This window comes from Camelina sativa, chromosome 7 (genome assembly GCF_030686135.1).
Source record: "Camelina sativa cultivar CO46 ecotype springtype chromosome 7, ASM3068613v1".
Classification (NCBI taxonomy): Eukaryota; Viridiplantae; Streptophyta; class Magnoliopsida; order Brassicales; family Brassicaceae; genus Camelina; species Camelina sativa.
This window is the reverse complement of record NC_141886.1, coordinates 25,864,012-25,877,161: the sequence shown is the minus strand read 5'-3', so window position 1 is coordinate 25,877,161 and position 13,150 is coordinate 25,864,012. Positions and strand designations below refer to the sequence as shown.

At 34.9% G+C, this 13,150-nt stretch overlaps 2 long non-coding RNA genes and 1 pseudogene across 2 annotated transcripts; 1 reads left to right on the top strand and 2 right to left on the bottom strand.

The window, feature by feature from the left end:
* Window positions 1-4,230: 4,230 nt before the first annotated feature.
* On the top strand, window positions 4,231-5,269 carry LOC104702268 (uncharacterized). The gene is made up of 4 exons (XR_753963.2): window positions 4,231-4,482; window positions 4,549-4,697; window positions 4,830-4,935; window positions 5,058-5,269. It is a non-coding gene; the product is annotated as an uncharacterized LOC104702268 (long non-coding RNA).
* A 1,403-nt stretch (window positions 5,270-6,672) lies between these two features.
* Window positions 6,673-12,416, bottom strand: LOC147941708 (uncharacterized; annotated as a pseudogene).
* Window positions 8,805-9,749, bottom strand: LOC147941709 (uncharacterized). The gene is made up of 2 exons (XR_015562772.1): window positions 9,621-9,749; window positions 8,805-9,371 (listed from the first exon to the last, which is right to left on the bottom strand). It is a non-coding gene; the product is annotated as an uncharacterized LOC147941709 (long non-coding RNA).
* Window positions 12,417-13,150: the final 734 nt, after the last annotated feature.

Here is a 13,150-nt window from a genome sequence, read left to right as displayed (position 1 = left end):
TGTCAAACTTTAAACAAAACTGAAAGTGAGGAGCGCAAATTGTCAAAATGACAAAGACATCAACGACGTCTCGATTTGGTTAGGCATGGTGGTATCAGGTTATTGAAAGGTTTTATAAGTTATTATTCATTTTCGTTTTTAGTTTTAGTTTTACTTCTTTTAACATTGATAGATTTTTTTAAATAAAATAACTAAGTTTTTAGTAACTCATTACCCATTATGAGAGTATACTTTGTTAACTTGGTGGCCATGTGCTGATGACAAAATCAGTAGAAAAATGCTTAACCTTAGAGAACTAATGCTAGATAATCGACAAACTTGACAAGTTTATGGATGCTTATCCATCGAGGAAGCAATTTTTCAATATGATAGTCACTGCTAACCAGTTGCGGAAGCAGGCGCGAGCAAATTATGTGACGAATCACTGGATGCAAAACCTTGACAACGAAACACTCGTTTACAAGAATCTTATGGTGAGACACTTGATGCACAAATCTTCAAGATGTTCTCTACTAAAACTTAGAACTCATGTCATGAACATGGGCAATAAATCTTGTTGCAAGACAATAAAATCATGTAATTCGATGTGAAGCTTGTCACGATACAAGATAAACATGACTTACAACACATGACATGGTCCTAAAGTTGTTCATATAGTAGTGAGGCCATTGATACACGAATACGTGAACAATAGGCTCTCTGCAGAAAATAGGGAATCACCTGAAACGCGAAACATTCGCTACAACTGCCTATTAGCGAGACGTCGCTATAGGAACGTAATAAATCTGGAATCCACCTGATGGTCGGGTCCAAGTTTAGCAAACTTGACAGCAAAACACTTGCTAACAATAAATGAGCTACGAAACGCTTTAATTGGGTCACGAACCCGGATTATGTCACGAGCATAAATGATTTGGCTATGACAAAATCGCCAATGGGAGAGAAATTATAATTCATCCCCTGAAATTGCTATGGCCAGTTGTCATTTAAAACCCAATGTAGACTCAATGTGTAACCAAGTCAAGAAATTGGTTAGGTACCACATTGTTATGTAATAGCCGATGTAGAGTCGATGTGTAGCCAATTCATGTAATTGGTTAAAGCCACATTGTCTATTTAAAACCAATACATGGTGAGTGTCCAGCTAATTCATGTAATTGGTTCAAGGCACATTGTCTATTTAAAACCAATACATAGTAAGTATGTAGCCAATTCGAGAAATTGGTCGTGGCCGCATTGTCATTTTTAGACAATGCAGAGTCAAGATATAGCCAATTCAGGAAATTGGTTATGGCCGCATTGTCAGTTTTAGCCAATGCAGAGTCAAGATATAGCCAATTCAAGAAATTGATCATGGCCACATTGTCGTTTTAGCCAATGCAGAGTCAAGATAAAGCCAATTCGAGAAATTGGTCATGGTCGCATTGTCATTTTTAGCCAATGCAGAGTCAAGATAAAGCCAATTCAAGAAATTGGTTAGGAACCACATTCTCATTTAAAAGACAATGTAGGGTCAATGTGTAGCCAATTCAAGAAATTGGTTACACACCATATTGTCTATTTAAAGCCAATGCATGGTTAGGAACCACATTGTCTATTGAAAACCAATGTATAGTCAATGTGTAGTCAATTCAAGAATTTGGTTAGGAACCATATTGTCTATTTATAGCCGATGCATCAATGTGTAGCCAATTCAAGAAATTGGTTATGGTTGCACTGTCGTTTCTAAACCAATGTGGAATCAATGTAAAGCCAATTCAAGAAACTGGCTAGGACCACATTGACGTTTTAGAGCCAATTCGGGATCAATGTGAGGCCAATTCAATGAAGTGGATATGGCCAAATATCGACTTAGACCAACATTGAGTCAATTGTGTATCTAATTCAAAGAATTGGAACCAATGCAAAGTCAAGTTGTGGCCAGTTCAGGTAACTTTGGTTACGTTAACTTTATCGTTTTAGAGCCGATGTGAAGGCAATTCACCAAATTGGCGGAGGCAAGACCGACAAATTGGAGCCAATAGAGAACCAATGTGTAACCAATTCCAGAATTTGGTTATGGCAGCATTTTGGTTTTAGAACCAATGCGGAATCAATGTGTAGCCAATTCAAGAAATTGGTTACGACAACTATATCGTTTTAGAGCCGATGGGAAGAAAATTAACTAAATTGGCTATGACAAAATTGTCATTGTTCAGTCAATGTAATTGGCTATGACAAAATTGTCATTGTTGAGTTAATGTGGAACCAATTCCTTAAATTGGCTATGACAAAATTGTCAATATAAAGCCAATGCACAGTCAATTTGATAAACCGTTGATGACAAACATTGTCACAGGTCTTGCCATGGGGTAAACATCGTCCCAAAACTACAAAACTACGAGATCACGATGTGGATCACGACATCGTTAATGGAAGGCAGCGAATTAAAATGATACCGTAAAGGTATGTCATGACTTATACAAATATTTAGCTTTATATTTATAGTTTATTAAAATGATACCATTTGTCTATACTAATCTCTAAATTCTTACAAAGAAAATAGAGAGTGGGGGGCAAACTGTTGGGCATAATTTTAATCATATAAATTATATAGATAAATTCTATTATAATGGTGATATATTCTATAAATAATAGAGAATTGTGCATTCTCTAGAACATTGAGTTAATACCGACCGTAACGGTAAACATTGAGTCAATATCGGCCGTAACGGTAACCATCAAGCCAACGCGGGCCGTAACGACCAGCATCAAGCCAATATGGGCCGTAACGGCAAACATCGAGCCAATACGAGCCGTAATGACAACCGTCAAGCCGATACGGGCCGACACAACAATTAACGAGCCAATATGGGCTGTAACGACAAACAACGAGTCAAAACGGACTATAATTGGACTTTGTGACCGACTCTGATTTGCTACGACGTTATCAATAAAATATTTGACTCAATCTCGTGTAGAGAATATTCGAAACGACCTTATCTCATCTAGTGGCGGTTACTCAAACCCAAATCCCATGAAGATTAGGGTAAAGAGACTTCTCTATAAAAAGGGAGCGATATCGACACAATAGGAGGCGAAAGGGAGAGCAAAACAAGAGACCCAAAATACAGCCACACGACTCAATTCCAAAGCATTGCTAGGGTTTCTAAATTGACTCGTTGTGCCTTAAATTCTTGTATTTGAGCTCGATACTTTGATCAATAGAAACGACTATTCAACAACTATTTATTGTTTTCGTAGACTCTAAACGAATCGATTATTTTTGCCCAAACAAGTACCATTTCAGAACAAAGCTTGGCGATTTTACTGAGATTGTCAAATCAGAGTGATATTTTTACGAGCACTCACAAAAGAAGAAAAAAAAAACACTATGAAATAAAAATATATTGAACAAATACGAAATATCATTTTTGAAAGAGAAATATCCCTAAATGGTCCAATTAAAAATCTATCAACATCGAAATAATTTTTATCAAGAATCCAATTAATATTACAACATAATTTTCTCATTTGATATCTTCTCCCATAGTCACACGAAAAAGATGTGAAACTTATTTATAGAGGTATTTAGTTTCCTCTTCTCCTACAATGTATGTTTCTACGTACTTACTACAAACAAAATGTTGTTTCCTAGCTACTCGCTAGAAACATAAACTGTCTGCAGTATAAAAACAAACCTAAGAGACAACGACTAAGGCCTTGTCCAACGGTGGAAAAGGGAATGATTTAAAAAAAATAAAAATAAAAATATTTTAATTATACAATAATATTTTATTTTTTTATTAAAATTAAACCAATAAACGGACAGATAATATAGAAACCGTTTCTCAAGGAATTTCAGAAAGCTTCTACATTCTCTCTTCTGCTGTTTTAATATATTTGATTTTTTTTATTTATTAGAAATTGATTGAGCAATTCCCACTAAACTAGAGCCCATGTTAATCGAATCGGTTACCAACCAATAATAAAAACTTAAAAACTAAAACTAATTAACTCACAATTGTCTACCTTATCTAGTCAATCAATATAATAAAAGTAGAAGATATTTTTTTCCAGTGCATCAGCCTCAACTTTGAAAGTGGTGTTGACACCTCAGTAAAAATCTATAACCTATCAAATTATAACATTAATACACGTCAGCTGATTTATCTTATGTGGACAAAGAAAAAAAGAAAATGATAGCGTTTAATTACCCGATGCTTGATTTCTTCGTCGCCTTTTAGATGCGATTGAGAGAGGCAGCCTAATCTCTTCCCATTCAGTTTTGGGTAATCCATTTCTCTCCAATGAAATCTAAACGTACTTGGTTATGGTGTTGGATTCGACAGCTCTAGGGTTCTCTTCTTTCTCCCTTTCTTATTATCCCAAGGCAGTTATGGAATGGATTTGTCTAAGGATGGTGAAAAATTCTTCAGCTCTGTTAAATCTGTTATGTCGCTTGGTCTCTTACCTTCTGCTTCTTTTTCTGATCATCTTGAGGTAATCTCCAGTTCATAACATTAATGGAGTTTGTTTTTGAGAGAATTGAAATCCATATTTTTGTAGATTCCTGCAAGTGTTGCAGTTGCTGCTGCGATTGCTCGTCCTTTAGCTGGACTTCCTTCTGATCAGGGATTGAGTATATCTTATACTGCTACTGAGCTTAGCTTAATTAATAGGAATATACCTCTTCCTCAGCAAGTTATAAAGCTTGAGTAAGGGTTTTATTAATAGGTTTGTTTCTGTGTGTGATGTGTCTGCTTTATTTTGATGTTTGTGATATATGGAGCTTTTGTTTCATCACTAAAGCCTAGAGCTGGCATTCTGGTTTTGTTTTTCTCATGTAGGATTTTGATCCGGTAAAGCATATTTTGGAGAATGTGCTGGATGATTAAAGTGAGCTAGCTTATTTTGAGAAGGAGGTATTAACTCCTCTCCGGGAATTGAATATTGGTATATCCTGAATGATTAAGAATGCTGTTTTTAGCATAAAACATATCGGTTTTGAGCATTAAACAAGATGATTAAGCATATACCATATCGGTTTTTGAGCATTTTGTATTGGTTTCCCGTAGGTCAAGGCGGTTGAAGCCAGTTATTGTTGATCCAGGGCTCTATCGTATGGAGAAAACCAATATGTTTTTTGCTTCACAGAAACGGGAGTTGCCTAAGGCTTTTAAGTTATTCTCATGTATCTTAATCTTTCCCAAGCTCTGTTACATGTCATATGTTCTCTAACTTATGTTTTCTGCTCTTCTCTGTGGAGCTATCATCTTGTTTTTGTTAGCATATTGTGTGTGTTATGCAAGCATGATGTTCTGGATACTTTTTTCCCTATTCATGCTGTTCTGTAGGTAGTAATTCGTTTTCATAATTCTGTAGGTAAAATACGTGATAAAAGATGCTAAAAATAGTTGATATGTGTAGGTGAAACCTCTCTATTACTATAAACTTGCGTGGAAGAATATAGGCTACAGAACGTGTTGCTTATCAGTAGTGTTGTTAGTTATCACTAACATAGGTGAAAAGAATGGTCTGAGGATTATACTAAATGCAATCGTTTCTTTTCGGCAGGTCCATCTTTCTCCATCTTAAGCCGTAATTTTATAGAGCACTGTCTTCGGCACTGACAACTTCCCTCGGGCTCTACTCATGTACTTGTCCAACACACCTTGTCTCAACTTCCCTTGGACTAGAATATTCAATTTATCTTGTCTCATAGTGATACTTTATGTTAGAAAATCTCAATTGTGTGCTCCAGATTCAACCTTTTGTATAGAGTTACGTTTTATTATATATATTATATAATTCGGTAGAGGAATATAAAGAGTTAATTTGATTATAATTGGGTAGAGGAATGTAAGGGTGGTACTCCTTTGTGTGCTTGAGAAAATTTTCAAATTGAACTCTAAGATAAGTTTTAATTGTTTGATAAGGTAAATGCAATCTAACCAATGCAATCTGATTTTTATTTTATTTCAAAATAAACACCATATAAAATTAACCATAAAAAAAAAAATAATCATGCGGCATAGCGCAGGTACTATCCTAATTTTTTAAAATTGATGATTACAATACGATTAGCTCAACACGAGTATTTGCCCAAATCAAAAATAATAATTCAATGAGGTGATAAGTTCCCATCATTTTTCAAGCACAATATTTTATTTTTGTTTTTTTAAGAAAATAAATTGAGGTTTGAATGTGGCTAAAATATTAGTTTTTGAGAGGTCAAACTAATTTTCAAAGAAAAACTATTAACACTATTATTGGAGTTTTTTTTCCCCGTAGATTGGAGTTTCTTCTAAAAGCATGGCCATTGCACATCCTCAATTGAGTGTCTCTATTTTTTAATAATATTAAAAATAATACAAATCTCTTCACATCCTTGTTTTTAAATTTTGTCCTCCCATTAGTCATCCTTGGATGTCTAATTTTTTTAATTAAAAAAGTGTTTAAATTTTATTTTATAATGTTATAAATGTTGGTTATATAATGTATGCAATATTAGGAAAATAAAACTAGTAGTAGAATGCATTTATTAAAAAACAAATATATTACATTAAAAAAACTGTAAAACATATATTATAATGCTAAAAAAACCACAAACTTAAAATGAATACAAAAATAAAATAAAATAGAATGATAGAAACATATGAAAGCATTATGAATAACATAATTAGCATCGGTCTAATATTGAGTTGTGCCAAATTTTTGCCAGATATGTTCAACCAAATCAGCTTTAAGTCGTCTATGTTGCGTTGTATCACGAAGTTGATTCCAAGCGCCCATCACATTGCCGAGATTGTTAATCCTATCTGTAGAATATGTTAAATCGACATGTGAAGTCCCGCTTCCTTCTCCTTGATGGAATTCTGCTACATTGTACAAAATGTATCCATCTCGTTCATCTTCTACTATCATATTGTGCAATATGATAAATGCTCGCATTATCTTTCCTATTTTTACCTTATCCAGAAAAAAGTGCAGAATTTTTAACAATTGCAAAACGAGCTTGCAAGACTCCAAAAGCACGTTCGAGATCTTTTCGGACAGCTTCTTGACAGTGAGCAAATAATGATGCTTTCGGGTCTTGTGGAAGTGAAATTGATTGGATGAATGTTGCCCATTTCGGATATATACCATTAGTGAGGTAGTAAGCCATATTGTAATGTCGTCCATTGACAAAGTAATATACTCTCAGAGCTCGACCTTCTAAGATGTCATCAAAAACTGGTGAACGGTCAAGAATATTGATATCATTTAAAGTACCTGGAGGGCCAAAAAATGCATGTCAAATCCAGAGATCTTGCGACGCCACAGCCTCTAAAACGATTGTAAGTTTTCCAGATCCACGAGAATACTGTCCTTTCCAAGCTGTTGGACAAGTCTTCCATTCCCAATGCATACAATCAATGCTTCCGATCATCCGGGGAAATCCGCGGGCCTCTCCTTGATTGAGTAATCGTTGGAGATCCTCTGATGTAGGTCTTCTTAGGTACGTATCTTGAAATAAATATATAATTCCCTCCACAAAATTTTCCAAGCATAGCATTGTTGTGTTATCTGCGAGGCAGAGGTATTCATCAACCGCATCAGCTGCACATCCATATGCCAAAATACGAATGGCTGATGTACACTTTTGTAATCCAGACAGACCCAACCTTCCCGTAGCTAGAGGTGTCAAATGGTCCGTCCATGGACCATTTGGGCGAGACCGGTTGGACATTTTGTTGTATGGGCGAAGTTGGACAGGCCCAAATGGACAATGGTCCTAAAAATGTCCATGCACATTAAGACCATGTCCAATTGGTCATGACCATGGACAACCCATTTTTATTTATGTTATTTTTCATTTATAAAATCTGAGCTTTATTTTTGTTATTTTATTTTATAAAATCTGAATTTTATTTTATAAAATCTGAATTTTATTTTATAAAATCTGAATTTTATTTTTGTTGTTATTCATTTATAAAATCTATGTTTTATTTCTTGTATAAAATCTGAATTTTATTTTGTTGTTTCTTTTATAAAATCTGATCTTTTTGTTGTTTTTCTTATAAAATCATACATTAAAATTAAAATTCAAAATCAACGGAAAATCCCTTGACTCCTTGCTCTTTCAGCTCTTGTACCAGACGAGATGCTCTTCAGCTCTTGTACTTGTTTGAATCAATCTGAAACATAAGGAATATCATAAGAAACTCTTCACTTAAGATTCACATCATCACATAAGATTCAAATAACACTCGTTATTATAAGAGACTCGTTACATGTTGTTTAAATAAGTAAACATACATATGTGTTTAAGTAACATAAAACACAACACCAACCTAAATTTGTTCAACATAATCGAGAACACAACTTCTCTATTGAGAGTCTCTACTCACGAGCAAAGACTTAAACTACACTAACATTTCTCCAATTTGTTCAACAGTAGATTTTATAACTCTAGTCTAGTCTATCTATATAGCTAAAGCCACATCAAGTAACCAGATTAGACGAAATGATTAACCTAACCTCTGATTCAATAATGCAAATGGGCAAATAAAAATAAAGCCTTCAAAATTAGCTGTAGCTTTTCAAACAAATGCAGACACACACGACACCAGAAAACAACATTCCAAAGTTCTAAACACAAATATATTCTTAGAGGGGGGTATTCAACTTATTTTTTTAAGGATTTTGGAAGATTTTAGAATTTTGTAAGATTTAGGAGATGTTTAGGAGATTTGTTTGTGTTTTAGATTTATTTTTGTTTTTGTTTTAGAGAATGAAATGTGATTCTATCAGATTCTATGAGATTTTATTAGGAAACTTTGTTTGATTTTAAAATATATTGCTATAGATTTTTATTAATCGCTTATTTCTGAAGAACTGTCTATCTAGACCATAACAAAAGCAAACGTATTTTGCACAGACTGCAAATTGCAGTACATGAGAGATTTTTCAAATTAGAGGGGGAAAAGAGAGAGAGTTTACTGATTATGATGATGGTTTCTATGGCTGAAAAGAGAGAGAATAGAGAGGGTGATGGTTTTTTTCTTTACAACAGCTAAGAACAGAGAAAACAACTCACAAAAACAGAGAGATATGAAAGTTTTGAGACGAATTCAGAGATGCCAAAGCCACGAGGTGCATAGCCAGCGATGTTAAAGGCAAGAGTGAAAGGAGAAAAGAGAATCTTGATTGGACTGAGCATCAGCGAACTGTGCTAAACAACCTGTACTAAACGACCTTGTCCTCTCGACATTGGAAACGAAGAAGAAGAACCGTGCGGATATGATCATGATGGAACTGAACCGTGCGGATATGATCAAGATGGCCAAGAAGAGTGAAAAGACACCTCTGTGTTTTGTAGTTCCAAACTTTAATCTTGTAATCATCCCCTACAAGATTAAGATATTAGACAAGCATTAAGATCACTGTAATCAGTAATGTAATGAAGAAGAATGCAAAGCCTCTTCCTTTTACAATATCAACCAAACCAAAATTGCAAAGCTTCTTCCTTTTACAATATTAAGATACTAGACAAGCATTAAGATTCCCAATGATGAGACTTTTTTTTAACGTCAATAACAAGGAAGAAACTTTATGTTAAATTCTAGATGAACAGAAGAAAGCATATATATGTATACCTCCGGAGACGAATAAAGGCTGACAAGTGTGAAAATGAACACCACGAACAGGTGCTTCGTGCTCGTTAAAACTATCGATCAAAACACCTATCGATCAAAAAAACTTGTGATCAGCAGCGTTACCGGAGAATTTCTCATTTGTTTCTAATTGATTTGCTGCCAACTGAAATATTCCTCAGCTTTGAATGAACTCAGTGATACGGTTGATGTTCGCATAACTCTGGCTTCACTCCTCCTGGAAGATGGCAAACGAGATGAAGCTGTATTAGTGCTTTCTCCTCCGGAAAAACCAGGTCAGTAGAGAAAATTGTAGTCTCTTTTCTGGGGATTTTCTGCCTGCATTGTCTAAGCGAGTGCATATTTTACCTAAGATTTGGTCCTCATGGTACATTACTTCATTAAACAACACTTTGACAGTTTTTATGTGAATTTTCTCTGACCTCTTTGTTTGAAACATTATTGCCGTTTCTGACCTCTTTGTTTGAAACATAAAAATGCTTTTCCCTTTTTATATTGACTGGGCTTATCCTTTGACTTTTGTACTCAGGAAGAAGCTATCAAAGATGAAGAGTATTACCATCTTTTCGTGGATGTAACTAACTGTTATCTTTTACCATTATCTAGTATATTGAATATCGTTGCTTTTACATACTTTTTTTCTTGCTTATGACCGTATAGCTTCCTTGATACCATATTGCTTTATGTTTTTCATGACTCCTAAAGTTATCTGTTTTGTAGTTGTGCAAAGCGTTGGCATCCCTGCAAAGATATTGGGAAGCTTTGGAGATAGTTAATCTTGCTCGGAGATTGGATGCTAAAATGCTGCCTGTTGAAATAAAAAAGGAACTTCAGTCACTTGGAGCTAGTACCTAACGCAACCTTGATAAATCATGTCTTGTAGATCTTACAGCTGAGTTTATTACCTGTGTTTAACTCCCTTTCTTCTTATAATATTTACAGAAATATCATGTGATACAATGGATCCAAAGCAGTGGTTTGACTGTGTAAGACATGTCATCCAACAACATCTGTATCGTTTGAATGCCTGGAACTGCTATTACAGAGTCATTTCAAGGTAGAGAGCGGCATTTCACTTGGAGAGTATTGTAAGCATGTTTTGTTTACGACTTTACCAAATTAATATCATATTATGGTTATTATGTGCAGATTAGGGAAAAGAGCATCAACTGAAGCTAAGTTCATGCATCATCTAAGGAGTAAGTATAGAGATTGCGTACCACCCATTCTAATTGCTGGTCATCACTTCACCGTGACAAGCCGACATCAAGATGCTGCAAGAGAATACCTTGAAGCATATAAACTAATGCCTGATAGTCCTTTAATTAACCTCTGTGTGGGTACGTATGTATTCATATTGTTATCTTTCACTTTCCCAAATTTCCGAATTAGTTAAATTGAAGGTTCACCTTCGTTGATACCTTTCAGGAGAGAAGCAAGAGTTTTTGAATCCTCGTAGTTGTATGGCAATCGGGACAAATATGAAGAAGTTTATAAAAAGAAGTGACCTATTCTGGCTCTATGGTTTTGGGTTAGACGAAATCCTTCAAAATTCTATGTTAAAGGGTATGATTTTGAGAAGATTATTTTTCAACTAAAAAGAAGAAAAATGTCTCCTAGAATCATTCAAAGTAGCAATCTAAAAAAAGTTGTGATATTTTGAATAACAAGAGATTTAAAGTTGGTTTTATAAACTCTTGATTGAATAACAAGAGATTCTGAATTATTTTAAATGATTTTATATAAATCTTAGTTGAATAACATAGGATTTCATAAGATTTTTAAAATTCCTTAATTGGATAACAAAGGATTTTAACAATACTTTAAAATCCTTAAAAAAACAAGTTGAATACCCCCTCTTACTGAATCATAACAAAGCATTAGCCTTTAGAGAGAGAAAAAGACAGAAAACCCCTTACCAACGCTCTGCAGCAGCTCTGCTCTTACCTCCGCTTCCTTCTCCAATCACAAACTGTTATGAATTCTAAGATAAATCAATTCCTAGTATTGACTAATGACTACTAATGACTAATCACATAATAAATCGACACACATATACTCTTACTGAATCATAACAAATGCTAACATAACTCAACGAAAGAGATGAAGGAGAAAGAGATGAAGGCGAAATCACAAAAAAAATAAGAAAGCCCACTAAATCGTTACCTGCTTTTGATTCGGATCAAGGAATTCAGATGAAGAATTGAAGATAGTGACTCAAACTTTCAAAGGAGGAGTGATACGGAGAAGAGAAGAAGAAATTAACATTTTCCCCAAATTGGAAAACCTAGATTTTAAAAAAAATTGGTCCGCCCAATGTCCAAATGGTTATGTTCAAATGGTCCACAAGCCCAATGGTCTTTTGTCCATTTAAGACCATCTTAATTTTGGGCGTGACCATGACCGCCCATAACGAAGTGGACATGGGCTCGCCCACGGACGGACCGCCCATTTGACAGCTATACTCGTAGCATCTCTTCTTTGTTGGAAATATGGTACTTCATTGGATAGTGCATCAACAATATGCATGAACAATGACTTTTTCATTCGAAAACGACGACGGAAACTAGCTTGAGAGTAAGTAGCATTTTTGCTGAAATAATCATTCCATAAACGAATATGCCCTTCCTCGCGTCCTCTATCAATAAAAGCTCTTGGCCACCTTGAAGTAGTTGGTTGTTGATCATTGCCATAATCATCTAGGCAATCTTGAAATAGATTATCAAAGTGTTCATCAAAAAATTCATCAAACTCATCATCTAAATCTGGTGATGACATGTCTTAAAAAAAATTAATTGATGAAAAAAATAATGTAGCTGTTTGATGATAAAAAAGATTGTAGCTGTATGAGAAAGAATTTGGAAGAGAGATTGTTTGCAACTTAATTGGGAGCAGAATAGTTTTTAATGATAATAAGAAATGAGAAATTTTTTAAGAGAGAGTTGGGATGAGAAAATATTTGAAACTTGAGAATAAAGCAGGTTTTTACATTCAAGAGTAGCCGATTGGGGAAAGAAAAACACAAACGAGAAAAAGAGCACTCACAATTGGGCAAATATCTTCCCTTTGCGTCGTTTGCTATATATACAAGTTTATTGAACAACAAGTGGGGAAAGAAAAACACAAACGTGTTCACGGGACATGTACGACAGACACAAACACAAACGAGTTCTCACGGGATGACATGTACGACAGACCAGAGACTTTTAGTCTCTTGTGCCGACGTGAGATCAGAAGGTTCACGGGTAGAGCAAAACCACATACCAGAGACTTTCATTCTCTTGTGCCGACATGAGATCACAAGGTTCACGGGTATGATTGGAATGTAAACCTGCCAAGGATAAGCAAACAACACATGAGTCATGAGATAAGAACCTATCAACAAACAAAACTCAAGAAAAGAAAACAAGAGCAGAACCACTTAGCTGTAGTTATAAGAACAGAACCATTTGTCTTCGGGTTACCTGCGAAACATAAAAAGAGAGTCCTCAATAAGCAGAGCCACACAATAC